This window comes from Plectrocnemia conspersa, unplaced genomic scaffold, assembly GCF_051122295.1.
Source record: "Plectrocnemia conspersa isolate PC_06_02 unplaced genomic scaffold, ASM5112229v1 ptg000005l, whole genome shotgun sequence".
NCBI classification, from domain to species: Eukaryota; Metazoa; Arthropoda; class Insecta; order Trichoptera; family Polycentropodidae; genus Plectrocnemia; species Plectrocnemia conspersa.
In genome coordinates this window covers 20,053,655-20,073,888 of record NW_028277169.1, presented here as the reverse complement: position 1 = coordinate 20,073,888, position 20,234 = coordinate 20,053,655, and the positions used below count along the sequence as shown (strand labels likewise).

Genomic DNA, 20,234 nt, shown 5'->3' with positions numbered 1-20,234 from the left:
ATAAACTAAAAAATATATCTATTTGTTATTTATTAGTATCTTAATATATTTTATAATTACGAGGACCATTTTTCGTTATCGTTGATTTTTAATCAACGTATTTTACCCAAATCTATTTTTCATATTTTTTTTACGTATTAGCCGTCCAATCAATATTCTTTTCAAGGTAGATAAAAAACCTTTGATATCTTATGTCTAAGCTAATCAATCAAATATCAAGTGGTTTTATATTGTAAGAGTAATTATGTTTTCTTTGCCTAAGAATTATAAGAGAATATTTTATTATTAAAATTTCGAATTTATCAATTTTTAAATATTGTTTTTTTATTGTATCTGTATTTTTTATAATTAATATTAAGTACCAGTCCACAAAATAATTGAAAAAACATAATAAAAGTACGTATTTTTTTTATAAATATACTAAAATGTTATTTACAAAAACATTTTTAAATGATTTATACAGATATTTTACACACATTTTTATTTATAACGTTGACTTAATACTAGGCAATGTCAAGTCTGAATACATATATATCTTTTAAGCTTATTTGAAACTGATGTATTGTGACATATAACGGAATCCTCAGTAAACTTTTCCTTTACAGTGTAGATAGTTTACAGAAAGCTATATCTTTTATATTATTATTTATTAACGATTATGCCTTATTATTAAAATATATTATTCCATTCACTTTTTAATAGACAATTAGTAAAAATAGCAACAGAAGAGAAAAGAAACATTAAGGGAGCGAAACATAATACACGTCATGTGATTATTCAGGTCCCATCAATGCTTAGTAAATTATATAAATAATATTTAAAAAAATGTGAGAATATTTAGAGATTAAATCTATGAATATTTTAATTGATATTATAAGATCCTGGATATAAACCGTTATAATAAAATACATCTCTTATCACATGTTAAACCAGCATCGAAGCTCTTTCATTGTGTTACGCCTCTTATTTCACACTTAATTATATTACACCATTTATCTCCGCTCGTTCACCACACATCTTGAACGATCGATTGAAATTGATGCGTAACTCTCCCCAAAGGACCCCCCTGCTCAAATTCGAGATTTATTGATTTCTATTCTGAGACACAGACAATGATCGCGGCGTTACCACAATGGAGTACCTAGGCATTCTTGTAAAATTATGAAGTGCCGCAACACTTCAAAATTCACTCAATGAATCCGTGTGAATGCAGTTTTTGGGTTTGGTTGAAGATTTCACGGTGTCCTTGTTAGAGAAGAAGCCAGGTGAAAATGAGTATTTTTCCTTGAAGCTACACACAGACATGTGGGCACCGGTATATATTTTTTTTATAAGTGAAAGATTACTTTAACGCAGTTTAATATTTTACATAAAATGTTTTTAAATTGTTGAATATTTGAGAACTAAAATAATTTACTGATTCTATCTCTACATTTACATAATGATGTATTCGGTTATAAGTTTTAAATATTGTCTCAATTGCCTCAAAATACAAACATATATTGTAAAAATAAACTTCTTTTCTATTCTCACACGAATATAATATATATAAAATCACTATTCGTATTTCTTGTATTATCATTTATGTATTCTGATACATCGAGTTACGGTTAAATTGATGCCGCTAAAAATATCTCTTTTACGTCTCTCTGTATAAAAATATTTTACATACATAAACGAAATGTTTAAAAATAGTTTTTAAATAAATGTATAATAATACATTGATCGTATGAAAGAAGCAAAAGATTGTCCGGTCAGTTGCTAAGAATAAATGTCACAGAAAAAATGTACAACCCTTTTTACTCTAGAATTTACGATATGTAAAATATGATACGTCAAGAATCTTATATTAAAAATTCCATCATTGGTATGTAATTATTTTATATAAAAATAAATAAATACCAAGAAAAAATCTTATAACATATTTTGTAATGTGAAATAATAGTAAAAATATATTTTATTTGATTGTTAAGATTTATTTTAATAAAACTATTTTATAAACCATAAGTTATTAATTTTAACACAATTTTTTAAATATTCTGAATTAAACTGATATTTTAATGAACTAACAAATTGCATGTAACATAAATTGATATTAATAACAATAATAATTTTGCACTGAAAAAGTTCTATAATGTCTCATTTTTAATATTTAGCCGATTGTTTCTTTTATCACACTTTTACTTTACAAATATACCCTAAAATCATATATAATTAATTATGATATAAAATAATACATGTAATTAACTTTTAATATTATATGAATTCTACGCTTCTTTATTTATCGTTTCGCTTTTTTTGATATTAGCAAAGTAATAATTAGATACTAGCAAAATTTTATTAATATTTTTGATAAATACAAATTTCAAATCCCATTTTATCGCTGCTATATCTCGAAACCACATGTGAAACTATCCAGACGCTTCGGAATCGGATTAGCACAGCAACGTTGTAAATTACGCTACGTAAACGTCTAGCAGACGTTTTCTGGTGACTCTTGCGAGTCTCCCAGAGCCAATTACACGTGTCATGAAAATCTCGAGTGAGAAACTTTTACGCTGAAAAGTGGATGCTGCAACGGGCAATTTCACGCAAATTCAGGTAAAAGCTCAAAGGTCTGTGACGAATGCTCGGCGACTATTTAGCCAAAGTTTGCCAACCCTCGGTATTCTGAAACTCACCCCCTTGCATCCCTTAATGGCGTGACGGGTCATTGTTAGTGCATGAGCTAAGAGTGATGATTAGTCACACGCACGCTCGCCAGGTGGATGAATATCAAAAAGTTTTTGTTATTAAATTTTCTGGTAGATCGAACATATCGATTGTGCGAGATTGGGCGAAAGTAGCGTTTATCGCTTTTCCGTGAAAATAAATCAAAATAGATTGATTGATCTTGGGCTCACTTAACGCCCTTAATATCAAAAAATTAGATGGAAATAGAACACGTAATTTGTAATATTATATGGGTATTATCAAGCTTTTAAGACACTCTTGTTTGTTTGAATTGATGCTTATTTTGATGCTTATTTTGATACTTTTGATAATTTTATTTTAATTTTATTTAATTTTAATAACTTTATTTTGATAATTAATTTATGAATTAATTAAATTAGCTTTTAAATATGAAAGTCACCTTGGGTTAAGATGATTTAAAAGCATACCTTTATTCCTATAGACTAGTAAAAAAATAAGTTAATATTTAAAAAAAAACAAGTTTTCCAAAGCCGAATTAAATAAACATACAATAGTTTATAAACTCGTTTTATAGTTCTACATACAAACTGCGCTGTTCGAATGCACTGAACGCAAATTTAATTAGTTCAGTGCTAATTCCAAAGTGTACATAGCGACGACAATTCTACGTTTGACGCTTTACTATTGGGTGAAATACAGAGATAGGTTTAACTTGGCTAATAATTATAAATTAACTGAATCACACGAGCATAATGAACCGGCTGCTGGCAATAAAGCTCTTTCCGAGATCAAAAACCTCTCGAACTACTTTGTACGATTTATCGTTACATTCAAGGGTTTCGATTCGAGGTCCATAAACGTTCTCTGCATCGTAGCTTTTTGATTTACAATATCAAAGGTAGTATACTGAAGCACACATGGTTACTTGTGTGGGAATAAAATTGAACCAGCTCACATATTCAACCGTGGCATTTTATCGGATTATATATTTTACTGTCGAATAATATACCTAGGCTTTGGCTTAATGGAGATATTACTTAATAGTTAAATTCTGTTTTATGGCTGGATCTGTATTCTGTATAAAGCAGCATATTTTAAACATTTTAATCAATAAGTAAAAAAGTATTGAAGACCTGTAATTGCTGAAATTCAGTTTATAAAATTAAAAGCTGGTCTTACAAACATACGTTACCATCTTCGGATCAGATTCAACTTTACAAGGTGTTTGAGACTAGCATGTTAAAAAGATTAAGAAGCATTTAATATGTGGCTCTATGGGCGTATTATTATAGTCCCATATGTTAAAAAAAAACAGTTTTTTTTGCGATTTCCAAGAAATCCGAAATTTGTAATAAAATGGTCAAATGGTAAATCACTTATAAAATAAAGAAGCAAAATCTTCAATGACACGCGCGCACTCCTGAAAGCAACTCAAAACACACTGCATGAGCAGCGGAAGAGGTTCCAGATGTAGGTCAAGTGCAAGAATTGGGAGTAAGCTATTTTATTTCTGTATCAACGGGTTACACGTGTAGAAGTAAATATGTATGATTTATAGTACAAAAAAAATATGTTTTTAAGTGCTATATATAGAGCAATATGTGTATATATATCATTCTATCGTATATATGATATTATACTTTACGACTAAATGTAACATATATTTAACTACCGCATGAATGCATTAACTATAAACTGCTATTATTTTTTTTACATCTAGTCAACAAATATTTTAGTAGAAATCATTTCAATGCATCATGGTTTGTTTGATTTTTGGTGTTTCACCGTGACTTCAAAATATAATAGATGTCTTTACTGCTCATTCATACTAGGATGATGATAGCGCGATTTTATATTTTTTTAAGTATTGATCGAAGTATATTTAAACCAAATTTTGGTCAATCGGAGAGTGCAAAAATAATTATCGCTTAAAAATTTACGTCAAAAGCAATAAAATCGTGTCGGCACCGTCGCAGTGGGAACGCTCGGTAACGAGTGTTTCCGCTACAGCGGAAACGCTCTTAAAAATCGTAATATGCTAAAAATAAAATTTTATTAAAATCAATATTATTAAAAATCTATTGGAAAATAGAGAAACATGAGGTAATATAACAGCTAAAAGTATCGGAAGGTATACACTACAGGGTGGTAAGCGTGATATTGGTAGATAGTGACAGATGCCCGTCCTTATATAGTAGAAGATTATACGTGAAATCCCTCATGTGTGTCGCCTTTTGTGACAAACTTTGTGACAAAGCTTAATTTATTTTATTTATTGCTAAACTTGCTGCAAATACAATAAACTATGTAAGTAGTGATACTAAAAGTTTAAGTCTATGAATCTGTGACATACATATATTTTATTAATTTTAATTATAAATATTTTAAATATATGCTACTATGCACAATCAAGCTTGATTTTATTTTATTAATTCATCACAATATTGATCCGTGAGATAAGGAAAATGTAGGAAACCTAATATGTGAGGATTGATAGGAAATATAATTATATTATAATCTACTTATATAAATACAGTAGGGCTTATACAAGATTCAATCTTTACTACTGGAATATTGTGCTAATTATTTAGTTAAACCCTTTGCAATAATAAATATTTTTTTTAGTTTTTTTCTGAAAAATTTTGCTACTTTATATATCTTAAGATTTTTAGAGAATCTTACCTTTCAATTATTATATAGTACTTCTAGCTATATAAAGTTTTTCATTGAGGTCATAAACTAGATTCGTTATGCATTTAAACGTAACAAGCAATTCAATATCAGGATATAATTAAATTTCGAGTTAAAATATTATCACTTGCACCTGGTCTTTGGCTCCAATTAAGTCGACAAAATTACAAAATTGAAACAGTTAAATTAATTAAAACTCCTTGAAATGGGGCAACTTTACAATTCATACGATTATCCGGTAAGAAATTCGCATAAAATTATTTTTCCGTGAATATCCCATTTAAATAAAGTATTAGACCAGTTTTACCGACTTATAAATACAATCAGTATTATCTTAGTAACACGTAAATATGATAAAATAAGTGCATGTAAAAATTTTAATTTTTTTGGTACAAAAGGATTTATTTATTACTCAACTTTTAAGAGACACGTGTATATTACTCTTAATATTTTTTGTATATTTATATTATTAGTAGCATTAAGTAATTGACTTTACGAACGATAATTTTGTCTAATTGTTTTTATTTGCTCTAATAGTAAGAATGCGATTTTAATGCGATACTAAATAAAAATAACAATTATGCTGCAGAATTTAAATATAGACCGTTTGTATTATTCGCTTTGACTTATACCAATACGCTATTACAGCCACAAATGCATTTTATATATTAATATTTAACAATCTGTCAGACACACCTACAAAAAATCCACAAATTTCCAGTCCATAAAGTGCATCAGAATACTATAAATACCTAACGCGTAACATTTGTACGCTCTTGTCCCCCATAAAACGATGTCATATAATACGCAAATGGATAGCAGATTACAATAACACACAAAAAGAGACCCCCTATCTGCGCTCATATTTTTTTGGATAAAAACGCAATTTTACGGTGTATAATTTCGCGGTGATTTTACACAAGGACGATTTTTCCTCTTCATGCGAAGGTATTGTTCCCTTTAAAAGTGTGTCCATTGTGACATTCGGGCTAATGACACAAGCGGGATGCGAAGCCAGGTGCTTTTCCACGTGGGCACGTGATCAAATTATGCGCAAGATTTCGCTACAGATATGCCTTTCTCTTCAGAAGACACTTTGCATGTCTTGAGTTTCGGCGTTAGTCAAGTTTTTGGATGCGGAGGACCCCTGAGGACCTTCAAGGGGCGGAATTTAGATAAATAATTTATATGTTGTTCATATTTCTCGTTTCTCCCTTTCTCGATCCAAATGTTATATTATGTTGTGATGTTGTGACATGAAAGTTATCTCTACAAGAAGAGAAAATAATAAGAAATACCACTACACGCATTCAAGAAGTGTTGAATTATTAAATATATTTTAAAATAAAACAAGAAGTGCTAACGGTTGAAATGCTATAAAATATATATTAAAAATTGTCACACGTATTATTATAAACTATAATCTTACTTGTTAAAAGACAGCATAAACCCAAATTATATTAAACTTATAATTAACTGAAAAATTAAATAATAAATATTTTTTAATCAGTTATCTATCGTTTTATATTTATTTATTTAAACTAATAGTCAACAGTCAATTTTAACATACTAATAAAATGCTTTTAAAAATATTTTTTTATTGAATTAAGAAGTGCTGATAATTATTTACTACTATGTTTTATATTACTTATACGATACTATCAAACTATTTTATTTTTCTTTTCCCTTAACTTAATTGTTTTTTTTATACAATACTTACACTATGTACATAGTGTCCAGTAAAATATATTATGGTTATAGCTTTTATACATAGTTTTTTATATATTTAATAGAAACTTAATTAATGCTATTATAAAAAAATTACAAATCAAAATTTTGTAACGTTCGAATATTTGCTTAAAAATTTATAAGGTTATTAAAATATTGTCGATAATTATTTAATAGCAATGTTTTTTATATAATAGCAATAAAATCACAAACAAATACAAATATATTGTGAATATAAATTTGTATTCTAAAAAACTAACACGTACCACCGCAACATAACTTGTGTATAAAACAAATTTATAATTAGCAAACTTTAACGTGTCATGTTACGATATGAGTTTCCCTGAGTGAAGCACTTGTCGAGTTTATCTTATATTTTATACGTTATACAGAATGAGTTAAGTAAAAATTTATATTTAAATGTATAAATATCAAATTTGAAATAATTTATATACAATTACAAACTGTCAAAAAATCAAATATTTTATTTAAAAAAATTCTCCACTCGATAACATGTTCAATAAAATATTTTAAAAACATCAATCTCAAACAGTATATTAATTTAATTTTTTATAAAAAATAAATTAATTACATTTAATATTATGCCTAAAAAAATTAATTTATATTAGGGCAAATGTAGCGAAAATGTAATTTTAATGGTTGCAGTGAAAATAACAAGACTATTTATTTTACACAGCAGCATAACTTTAACTGAGCAATATGAGTAATTTTTGAATTTTCGAGCAATACAATTTTTTTTAAATTAATTTGTACAAAATTGCTTGTTTTTGGTCGCATATTCATTAGATGTATATGATTGTAATTGAATGTATACGATTATTCAAAAAATTCGACACAAATTTAACGGTAATTCTCAAACTTTTTTTATATTATTAAATTTTTAGAAACATTTAAAAAGCGAATCAATTTATTATTTACCTTAAATTATGTGTATATGATTGTAATAGAATCTTTACGATTATTCAAAAAATTGTCAAAAATTAAACGGTGATTATCAAACTTTTTTTGTTTAATTTTTTAAAAGATTGTGCAATTTTTTTATAATAAAGGTATGATTGTCGATAAAAGTTTTTTTTAGGGGGCGGGGGTTGTCCCGGTCGGTAGTCCGACAATTATAGCAGCCCTATATTAGGTTAACAATATTTACTTGGCGCACCATAGCAATTGTCATATTATTTAAGATTATACTCAGATTCGTATTCATTATTTGCATCAAATATTGGCATAATCCATCTTCTTTTAAGTGGTTAGATATCATTCCTACTACTATTACTGTCACAGTAATAATACCATTCCATTCTTATATCGTCATTCGTAATTATATGGATAATTTCTAAAAGTAAAACAAAATATGTATTTATGTATAAATAATTAAAGCACATATTACTAATTCTGTTTTACATAATTAAGTAATTCACTAGCTCGAAAATACATTAAATGTGTAGAGACTAATATTATTATTTGAGTTACCTCTAAAAATGTCGATAGTTGTCAATCGCTGATTTAAATAGTGCGAGCGAAATAGCGAGCTCTGCTTGCATCTCGCTCTTTTTTTCTAATCGTTTTTATTCCATAACAGATACACAATATTAAGTAAGAATTATGCACAATTAGAGCATATAATCCCGTTTTATCCCATATCATAAAAATATAGATACCCTTTGAAGGAAAAAATCACTTTAACACCGTAAAACGTAAAAGTATCGGTCTTAACACCACAAGTGTACGACCATGTTCCGATGAAAATTTTTACAATAAACTTACACTCGTAAATTCAACATTATTCACTTATTTGCATAAGTTCAAAATTCAATATTACTAAAATGTGTTTTAAATTGAAATTGGCAAAATTAGCTCGAACACACAGCCAATAAATGCATTTCAAGTTTTGTCGTGTAACGCTTGGACTTACGAGCACAAACTATATTCGAAAGACAGAAAATTGAAAGAAGAGACATTACCTTGTCGGACGAGTAGCGGGGGCGCGGGGGCGCGGGGCGTCGGCGTCGGTTATGGACCCCGGCCCCGCGCCGCTGCAACGGCCTTGCATAGGCCCAAGATAGCTATAAACACTAATTTCAATTATACACTGCTTAATTCTAACACATACACTAAATTACACTATCACTTTATAATTAAAAACATCGGAAGGGATAACACTTATTCGAAAAAAATGTAACGAAACAGTTTACTCGATCATTGACGCGTAGCTACTGATTGTTTTTTTTAAATATTTATAAACGAGTTCAAGGTTATGCTTCGTGTTATGTTCATATAAACCATAACGATTAAAATGTCGTGCATCTCAGATTACAAAAAAATATATTTTTTATCAAAGGTTGACAATTTGTCTATTTTTAAAATATCTATCTCTGATTCGAATTATTTTAATGCAAGGTCGTTTGTTTATTTTTAAAATATTTATTTCTAATTCGATTTATTTTAATGAGAGGTCAACCGAGTTCATAATACCCGAAGGTCACCTTTGTAATAATGTTGATCTTCTAAAAGTATAATGTCGATGATTTGAAGTTTATTTATATGAAAAATATTATTTGAATCTAATTTATATGTGCCAAATTTACGACATTTTAAAATGACGTTCTTCCGTTGAAAATAGTAAAAAAAAAAAGGTATATTGTCACGATAATATGTGAATGTATATTGCCATATCTTAAAGAAATTTGAAAGAAAAACATAACCTAATACATACGTCAGAGGACGTCACCGTGGCGTATGCGTTGGGTAACGTGTAAAATTATTAGATATTTTATGTAAAAATTTCGAATTCCGGGAGTTTCGGGAATTTATTAAAGTGAGAGTCTCGATCCTCGGCATTCCAAAAAGTTTCGATATTCAGAATTTCTCATACATATATGTATATTATGTATACAATATTAGAGCTTCACTTTAATCGATAAATGTATTATAGAATATTTCATTATCATAAAATATATTTTAAATTCGCATTATCTTATACATTAAAATGTATTACTTTGTACACCTGAAGTGAGTTTATTATGATTTCGCACAATCGATGAGGCGTTTGGATGTGGGTACGCGACAATTGGGCGACGGACAAATGAGCGATTCAATCAACTGGGCGATGGTTAATTGGGCGACGGTCATATGGGCGACAGAAATTTAAAAAAACTTGCACGCTTTGCTTTATTGTAAATATTAATAAAATATACATTAAAACGAAAAAGTATATGATATGAAAAACAATCTTATTTTCAAATTATTTACTCATATTATAATTATATGCAATACCACGTAAATATTCTATGATATTTTCTTTATTGTACCTCAAAACTTTTATAACAATTCTTTGGTTTATTCTTTTCATAAAGATATCCATTCCAAACATATTTTTCCTTGTCTTTTTGACTTAATATGCCTGAATTATCCATTTATGAAGAATATAAACTATGGTAACTCAAATTAGTCGTTCTCAACAATGATCTATAAATAACACATAAAATATAACCCACATGTGAATAAAAAGACACATACTTATTTTCTTGCTGTACTGAATTTTTAACCAAAAACACAATGACACTGTGACAAAGTGTTTTAAAACCACGATAAAAACACTTTTCAAAGACGCAACGAAGCTTTTTGCGAACGTTTTCAGTCAAAATTAAAAAATATACTGAGCGCTAGTTCTGGGTTATTATATTTATATATATCTACCCTATCCAATTTAAAATAGATAACGGTAAAATATGCGATTTTTGGAAATTCCAAAAGTTTTTTCTCACAATAATTTATAAGTCTCAAAATAATAAAAAAATCGCGTAAAGGGTAAAATCCACGATAGACACTTATCAGCGCTAGTTCTGGGTTATTATATTTATATAAACCTACCCTATCCAGTTTAAAATAGATAACGGTAAAATATGCGATTTTTGGAAATTCCAAAACTTTGTTCTCACAGTAGTTTCCAAGGCTCAAAATATAAAAAAAATTCGCATAAGGGCCCACTATAAACATTTATCGGGTAGGTATTTATAATAAAATTACCGACTTAAGCCTAAGTGTTTTAAGATATCGGGTAACTCTCTTATATTCTTGAATTAAAAAATCAAACTATTTAAGTGATATTTTATGATTAAATATGCACAAATTTTATTTTTTTATTTTTTTTTGATTTATTTATTAACGTAATTCCGCATGAGTATAAAATTACTCATTCTACGGTTACATTTTATTACAGTTTTATGTTAAATATGAAAAATTAAAAACTTATACATTAGAAAGTATAATAAACATATTTAAACTCTTATCAAAATAATAAGTATAACAAATTATAAGAATGTACATACACATATACATACATTCATACATATGCATATATACATATAAATATACAAACATAAACATATACACACATTTTTTTTTTTTTTTTAATGATAAGTAAATATATACATATATCTTATGTAGGTATATTATATTTTGTCTAGACCGAATAATGTTTTCATCTTTTAAATCTTTTCTAAAAAATATTACTTATATTTTCGTATGTACGTATATGTATATATATATATATTTTAATATGTATTAAATTATGTTAATTATTTAATTATTTATAAGATCATGATTTGCATCACATTTATTTGTAATGCATTATTATTGTATCGCCTAAAAGACCATCGCCCATTTGTCCGTCGCCCATTTTAAATCGCCCATTTGACCGTCGCCCAATTGACCGTGTCCCTTTGGATGTCGTGCAAAATCTCACGTCGCCTTTCTTACGCGCCAATCATTCTCAAACTGTAATTAAATATTCAATAGCAAAATTTTCGTCGTTCAGTTATCCACCACCTCGAAACTTGCTCCTTTTTGTTCAAACGCTCTGTTTGGCTAAAGGAATTAAGTTTTGCCTTCAGAATTAAACGATTGTTCCGTTCTCACCTTGTAATATAAATCAACATTTGAAAAAGTGTTTGTTCAATGGAACAAGTTAAAAGCGAGTAAAAGGATAATTTTTGCATTTGAAGTCCGTAGGCTTTTGAAAATGTTATAATTCAAATAAAATATATTATTGGAAAATATAAACTGTCAATGGTAAGTAACATTTAATTTATATTATTAATTTTTGTAAAACTTATACTTGCTAAGTGTGTGTACATGCGCGCAGCCGCTGCTTTACCGTGTAAACGCTTTTAAAAAAAGGATTATAAAAAAATACACAAATAATATATATATATATATATATATATATATATATATATATATATATATATATATATATATATATATATATATATATATATATATATATATATATATATATACCGATAGATTTAAACACCTTTTTGATAAATAATATTTTTTACAACTATAAAAATGAAGTAAGGCAAACATAATTCATTATTTTAAAAGTGGTCTGACAAAACCATATAGATGAAATACCAAAATGACAATTATTTTCATTTTTTTAGCACTACTTTATCTTAATTATCGTTAATCAAAATAATGCACTTATATTAATTGCTTTCCTGTAATAAAATGGTGTTGTTTCGCTTATTGTTTTCATAATTGTATATATATTATATATATATAAATATAATTAAAATTATTTAAACAATACCCGCAATAATAAAATGTATTATGACTAAATAATCATGATTATTGTACCATAATATACTTTATTAATATCTGTCTGAATATAGAAACACAATTAAACCAATACTATCTTAATTAACGACTGATTGCTTTTAATATTCAGCGTGAAAGCGTTATTATTGATTCATAACGTCTTAAGTTATAAATAGTTGTATGGAATTATTAATGTATTTACCGTTCCGTTAAATTAATTAATCATTTAACCAGTTGAACAATTTCACTGTTACGCGTCAATTACAATCAGTTCACGCCACGATGATAAGCAAATAATTTGGTCCGTGTGAATCGTCTTGAGCTCACTTTGAGATAATATTAATGTTGCGAAATATCAAACTCATTGTCAGATCATAAATTACGTGCCAATCTCGAACTGCATTCTTTGTTTGCTACTGTTACACGGTATCGCACTTAAATAAAATGCACCAGCGCACGGTTAGAATTTAACCATACCATTGGTTAACTTCATAAATAAAACCCGGTTAATTTGCTCGCGAGATACAAATCCCGACGGTGTTACGTACTACGGTTGCCCATTCTTTCGGTTAAAATTACTGTTATGTGCGTGTGGGAGTTAAATATTAATTTCATTTTGGCCAAGTGAAGTTTAGTTAGTTTTGAATAAACATGAACACGTGTAATGTAATACAAGAAGTTTAATAGCCACCTAGTGTTAAACAATCATATTTTATTCATTAACTTTTAATAAGACCTATCCGTATAGCTTTATAATTATTAAATACAGAACTGGGGATAATATTCAGTATGGTTCCTTTTCAAGTGTTGCATATTTTATATAGTCTAAAAAAATGATGTTTTTTTATAACATAACTAGTAACAATGGAAATTAAGTGAGAGGCCAATGATGAATATAATTTTATGAAATTCTTAAGACTAAATCAGATTAACATCAGATAAAATATTAAGTGAAAATGAAAAATATAACATCACGAGTCCCTTATAAAATAAAAGGTGTATTCATAGTTGGTGAAAACAAGAGGTTGCAAGGTGAAAAGGTAAAAAGGCAAAAAAGTTAAAATGGTAAACAGATTGCAGGGTAAAAATGTAAAAAGATAAAAGGTAAAGAGGTTGCAAGGTAAAATGATTGAAAGTCACGTAAGCCGTGACTTTCAGAAAACCTAATAATAATAGTAATATACTAAAATATAAGTACTAAATAAGATTAAATATTAATAGCTAGCCACACGCGGGCGGATCTACCCGCCGGATTTGTCCGAAATGGATGTCCGACGGACAAATCCGCCAGTGTGTGGTGTTAAAACTCTCGGACAGATCCGTCTGTTGTCTGTCCGTTGTCCGTGCTCAAACGAACGGATCGGACACGGACAAGCAGATCTGAGCAGAGATCGCGCTCGCGTAAATAACCGTTTACTGTGTTTTTTGTTTAAATTTGTCCCTTAAATAATTTGATGACCCGGGCCTTTATTAATTTGCGACAAAGTTGCCGCCAACGTCTAAATTTTTTTAAAATGTTTTATTACTTTATGACCCATTTCTATTACATCACTATACAATAGAAAAAATAATATAAATTTAAGATGCACTTAGAGACTTTTGATACGTAAATATTACATACATTAATATATAATAAAAAATATAATTTTAATTATATTAAAATTAAAGTTATTATCATTATTGAAAATGTATGAAGAGATCAAGGTATATATATGTATGAATATATTATTAATATTAATAAATGTCATTTAAATTTAGAATTTACTGTAAACACTTTATAAATTTAACTTTTCTTCTACAATATCTACCGAGCTGTCGGACAGATCCGAGCTCGTACATTTTGCGTCTGTGGCCAAGCCCGGACAAATCCGTCAGATGTCCGACGGGCAGATCCGTACGTGTGTGCAAAATCCAAGACAAAAATATTGTAAATTTCTTCCAACCGAGATTTTTCCGAATTTCATGATTACCACAACATAAAGTAACGTTCAATATTGATAGTCTTATGTAGTTGCGGAATTTTGATTAATTCTACAATAAAACGCGGCTGGTTTAGCGTTTAAACCTTTCCTTGTATTATGACAGGCGTAAACCCAATGCGTTACAACTAAGTGAACACAGAGAAATTTGTATATTTATTCATTTTAAACTAGTTTTACACACATTATATTGCAATCAATAGATACCACTACGCAAAATCTGGCTTAAGTTGAATTTAACTATTTACTACGATACTCAACCGTGAGCTCAGGAAAATCTGTGATGATCGTTTCTAATTATAATTATATAAAAATCATCCATTTTGATCTATCTGACACTATATAAATTTAAAACAATTAGGGTTCATATGGAATTCAAACTTAGGTATTTCAGGTGAAGTCACCTGAAATACTCGTACTGGCATATGATTGAAGTAACATATAATTACCGCAACGAACCTGAATGACCTTTAAATTTGGCATTAACCTTTAAAGCTTACTTTAAAACGTTATTAAGCTATAATCTGATAATTGAATTGCCGCAGCATTTCATAGTCAATAGACTAAATGTTATATTTATGCATATCTTTACAGATCATATTATTCCTTTTTGTGAATAAATTTATTTAAGACTTTTTATAAAATAATCTAAAGAATTACACATGCATAATTCAAAGTTGATAAGGAAAATAAATGTAACCCATTTCACTAACAATCAGATAGAAGGTGATTTGCAAGTTCTCACCTGAGTAAGTTCATTAAGCGATAGCTTATCTTGTTATGTTGCATGTGCAAATTTAACTGATTTAATTTAGAACATTAAAATCAAACATATTATTACGCTTTATAGAACCAAGAACCGTAATTGGCCGACAAAAGCGCAATACCAATGTGATTCATACCGTATAATATAATATATAACAACAAACATTTTTTTCTCATACTAACCCTAAGGCTATTATCTGTCATAATCAATCCTCATATCATGGTGATGATTTTCCGCCATGAGCACGGTTTCGCATTGTATTGCAACTCTTTGTAATGAAAGGGTTACTGTATGTGTGTACCTTATCGAGGGATACGTCAAAATGAATTTGTTTACCCTATGTTGCAGCACCGAGTTACCGTTATATGAATGCACTACAAGCATGACGAATTATGTTTGGGTAAACAGAGTTTATTGGGTTAGCTCATAGAGGTTTCCATTTCGCATAATTAAATGTTTGGCCCGCTTACCTTTGGCATATAATCAAAATATGATTTGCGATTAAAGGCAGTTGGGTGCCCGGTGACGTCACGCTTCGTGGATTCGGAAAGGATCTGGGATCCTCTGTCGGAGTCTGCTAGACCCTCATTCTTCATAGCGGTGATTGAAGATGACAGATTGCTCCATTATGCCGTGTTATGTTCACATAATGTGCTTTATGAACACTATATTTAGAAAATTGTACACAATTCAGGTGTAAAACGTAACTAAAATTAGTCTACACATCTCTTTAAGAGCGCAAAGAGATTACACGTATTATTTCTAACTATAAATTTTTAATAACTATATATGTATGTATAGGATTATTTTTTAACCTTCAAAGTAGTTTATTTGATATTGCAATGATATATCATTCTATATTACAAGTTATGCTTGTATATAACTACAACCAAATTTACAATATAGGAATCAATATTTAAATCAAAACCGGTAAATAATATCTTAAATGATCTATAAGTAAAACAAATATAAGTCCTTTTAACCCTTTCATTCAATACATTGATTCATTTACGATAATAATGAAAAAAATACTTATATTTTGAAATTTTATATCCAATTTTGATGATGGTTTTTTTTTGTAGATTATTCAAATCGATATTATAAATCATTATCTCATGATAGTTTATGAAACCATTTCATAAAATAACATGAGATACTGTAGTCTGAAAATGCATTTATCTCTTAATAATTTTTTACTCTAATTAGTCAAATTATTTTTCTCAAAACATGTTCACAAAATCTTCGGTCATGATAGTTGGATTGTATTCTGCGTTTATCTTATTTTGTGAAATGTGTCTAAATTATTCGAAAAAAATGCAAAAATATCGTTTTTGTGAAGAAGCTATTAATGCTACGCATATAAGAGTGATCTTTTCAGTTGAAAGCGATGAATGTTTTGGCAGGCCCTCAAGAATATCGAAACAATCGAAAAATGCGGTGCTTAGTTATGGAATAATATGAAATATAAATTAAATAGTGAAGCGAAAGTTTTGTTTGGCTCAGTGATAAATTGGCAATACGCCAATTCGCCAAGAAAAAAATATTTCGAGATTCGTGATACGGGCACTATTATTTATACTTGGCTCCATGCAATTATTCTACTCAAATGATTGAAAGCGTAAGATCAATGCGATGAAAAATATTTTCAGGGCCATATGTTAATTAACTTATATTTAAAAAAATACCAGCCCTTGAACCAAGTAGATACATATTTCCTCTGACTTGAAAGTGTATTCGTTGTTTTAAAAAGAATAGGTATACATACAGCCTTGGCCATAATAATGGGGCACCCCTTAACATGGTGCTTAACTCTTTACAAGTGCATAGTCTGACCGAAATATTTTAGCAGGTAGTCATTATTCAAGATTTCTGTCTTTTTATCGTTATAATTTTTTTATCCAATAATTTATTTTTAATATTATATAAACATTTAATTTTTTTGTAAAACCCGACACAAACCATGGCTTTCAGAAATGAAAAAACTCGAAGATTAGAGTGTACTGGAAAACAGCAATATTGGACATCTCAAGATCAGCCGAAAGTCATTTGGTCCGATGAATCCAACTTTAAGTTAATTTTAAACTAAAATTGTTTAATATAAAAAAAATATTAAAAACCTAATTTATCTAAGAATTTGAAAAGCAATAAATTTTTAAAGTAATCATAGATTTTTAAACATTATTTGAGTTTTTGGGACCCCTGGTGTAGTACACGTGCGTCAAAGAGTCTTAGAAAAATATCTAGCTGATTGCATAGTACCTAAAGTAAAATATATGGCGGAAGCGTTGTGATCTGGGGCTGCATGGCAGTAACAGGTGTAGGTGCAGTTGTACACTTGCAAAGGTTGTACGAATAGTGATATTTATATTTTAATGTTGAAATCCATTGTAATGGATTCCGACTGAAAAATATTTATAAGCACAGACCACGCTATCATCCGATTCCAACAAGAAAACTCCGTGCCATACTTCGCTAAGAAGCGGGGGTCGGCTTGTGTCAAAGGGTTTGATGCTTTTAGAATGGCCTACAAGCCACCAGACCTAAATCCTATATAGAGCATTCGTTAGCAAAATCAAAAGGAAAAGTTGCCTATCACACACAGATAAAAAAATCAGATGGAATGGTGTCCGTACACCTGTAGTCATTGGTTGACAGTATGCCAAAAATGGTTGGATCTATAAATAAAGCTAAGGGTGGGCCTAAATAGTTTTAAAAAATAAGCTTAAAATAAACACTTTAAACAACCTTGAAAGTTACCTATATATAATAATATAAAAAAAACTAGTAAAGATTGACTGATTACAACACATGGTTACTGAAGCGCAGACCTTCGACAACGCGTCATTTGTGTAATCTGATTGACGAGGGCTCTCTAAGAGAGATCTCACTCGTCTTAAAAAAATGCTGTTCTCTCTAATCAACAGTTTCACTGTCCTGAGACGTGTCGCAAAACTGGCAAAAAATAACGATAGTGTTCTATTAAAAGTAAATTATTTAAAAATGAACGAAAGTACATATTAAATTTTATATTAAAACCATAAATTATTTTAATATTAATAATATGGGTTGTGATATATGTGACGCAGGATCCTTTTAATGGCACATGTTTATTATACCTTCTAACATATAATATTTTTTAATACTGACTTTTTCGTTGTAACATTTGGCAGCACGCTGAAATCGTGACCCATCCGTTGTCCTTTTGTGGAGCTTTGACAAATAGCCGAATAAAAAGCCTTAAATATATCTGAAGCCAGTGATGCACGAGCAATTATTATTGTTGGCGATCGAGTAGCATCTGGCTGGGGTCATTTCTCGGCCCATTGCCTTTCCTATATGTATATGTGTGTGTACTATGTATAATAATATAAAAATACATATTTATATGATCAAAAATCAAATAAATTATATATATAAATATTTTTTTAGTCAAGTATCAAATATGCAGCCTCTATTAAAGTCTGTGTAATTTCTTAGGCATTCTGCCGCCATTTTCGCGTTTTATATCACACAATGTGTCCTTTGAATCCAAACACAATCCAAAAGTGCCTCCGACACGCGCATCAAAGGACCATTGTGTGTGACACTTCACGCATGTAATATTAACGCAATTTGTCTATACTAAAAAGTGTGACTTTAGCGGACGAAGAAAAGAAAAAAATCCACCGATTCATGTTCTGGCGCATTGTTCGTTCTCGGAGCTAGATGCTTGCTATGCAACTTGTGAATGTACATTTTTTGCCTGAGACTTTTCTCTATTATGACAAAGTTCTTGTATGATTTTATATTATACGTCACGGCTTCCATAATTCTCGGTAAAGCGTGCCGCTGTCTCTTTTATATGAAATATGGAATATTGCACAAAAATCATACGCGTGTTAGAACTGCTCCATTGCAGAAAATTGCTAGTAATAAAAGTAAGCTACATATATTTTATATTAAGCTCTATACAAGAGTGACTCAAATTTAGAGTACTACGATCAAGAGTATTAAAAAATCGTGAGTAGGTATTTTATGTAAGTAGTATAAATAAAAAAATAGCGTTGAAAAACCGACGCCAATTTTTTAAAAATTAATATAATAAATAAATAACATATTTTTTCCAAAATAAAAAATTTAGCTACGTAGCATAAAATTTTTGGCATTGTAATATAAATCAGTGACTAATATTTTGTACGGACATTATTTTTTTAAATTTGAATGGTGTCTGGGATATCAGAAGTAGTGATTATTTTATTATTAATATAATTCTATCTGGTTATCACAAATTGGGTTTTCTTAAATTTTCCTAACCTCACGGATAAATTAATCTATTATAATATAGAAAAATATTTTTTAAAAATGTGCTGGATCATTGTGACATTTATTGGTTATAAGCTCTAATAATATTTTATAATTAATAAATACCCTTATTACTTGTTAGTATGTATTTATTGTGTTGTCACTGTTGTCAAACATTGGGCTAACGACTTTTATGTGACAACGAAAGATTTACAATAAATCTATAATATTAAATAATAGAAAGTATTATGATAAGTGAAAGTAAATTCCACTTTATTTTTAACTGTTATTTTTTTCAATTAAATTAAGTTAATTACTGTTTTATATTGCTATAAATTTCATAAAAAAATTTCATAAAGAATCGAAAAATATAGTTTTAACTCATTACGATCCGTTCACGCGGTTTCGCGTGATAGCGAAATTTCGCTGTCGTGTAAAAATATCGTGTGATTGTTATAAAGGTTTCAAAT

The 20,234-nt window shown here is 28.9% G+C and overlaps 1 protein-coding gene across 2 annotated transcripts in view; it reads right to left on the bottom strand.

The window, feature by feature from the left end:
• SCCRO4 (DCN1-like protein SCCRO4) overlaps positions 1-9,349 on the bottom strand; it is a 215,468-nt gene extending 206,119 nt beyond the window's left edge. For both annotated transcript variants that reach the window (XM_088186816.1, XM_088186819.1), the window contains exon 1: positions 9,096-9,349. The gene's annotated coding sequence lies outside the window, so the exon portion shown is untranslated. The remainder of the gene's footprint in view (positions 1-9,095) is intronic.
• Positions 9,350-20,234: the final 10,885 nt, after the last annotated feature.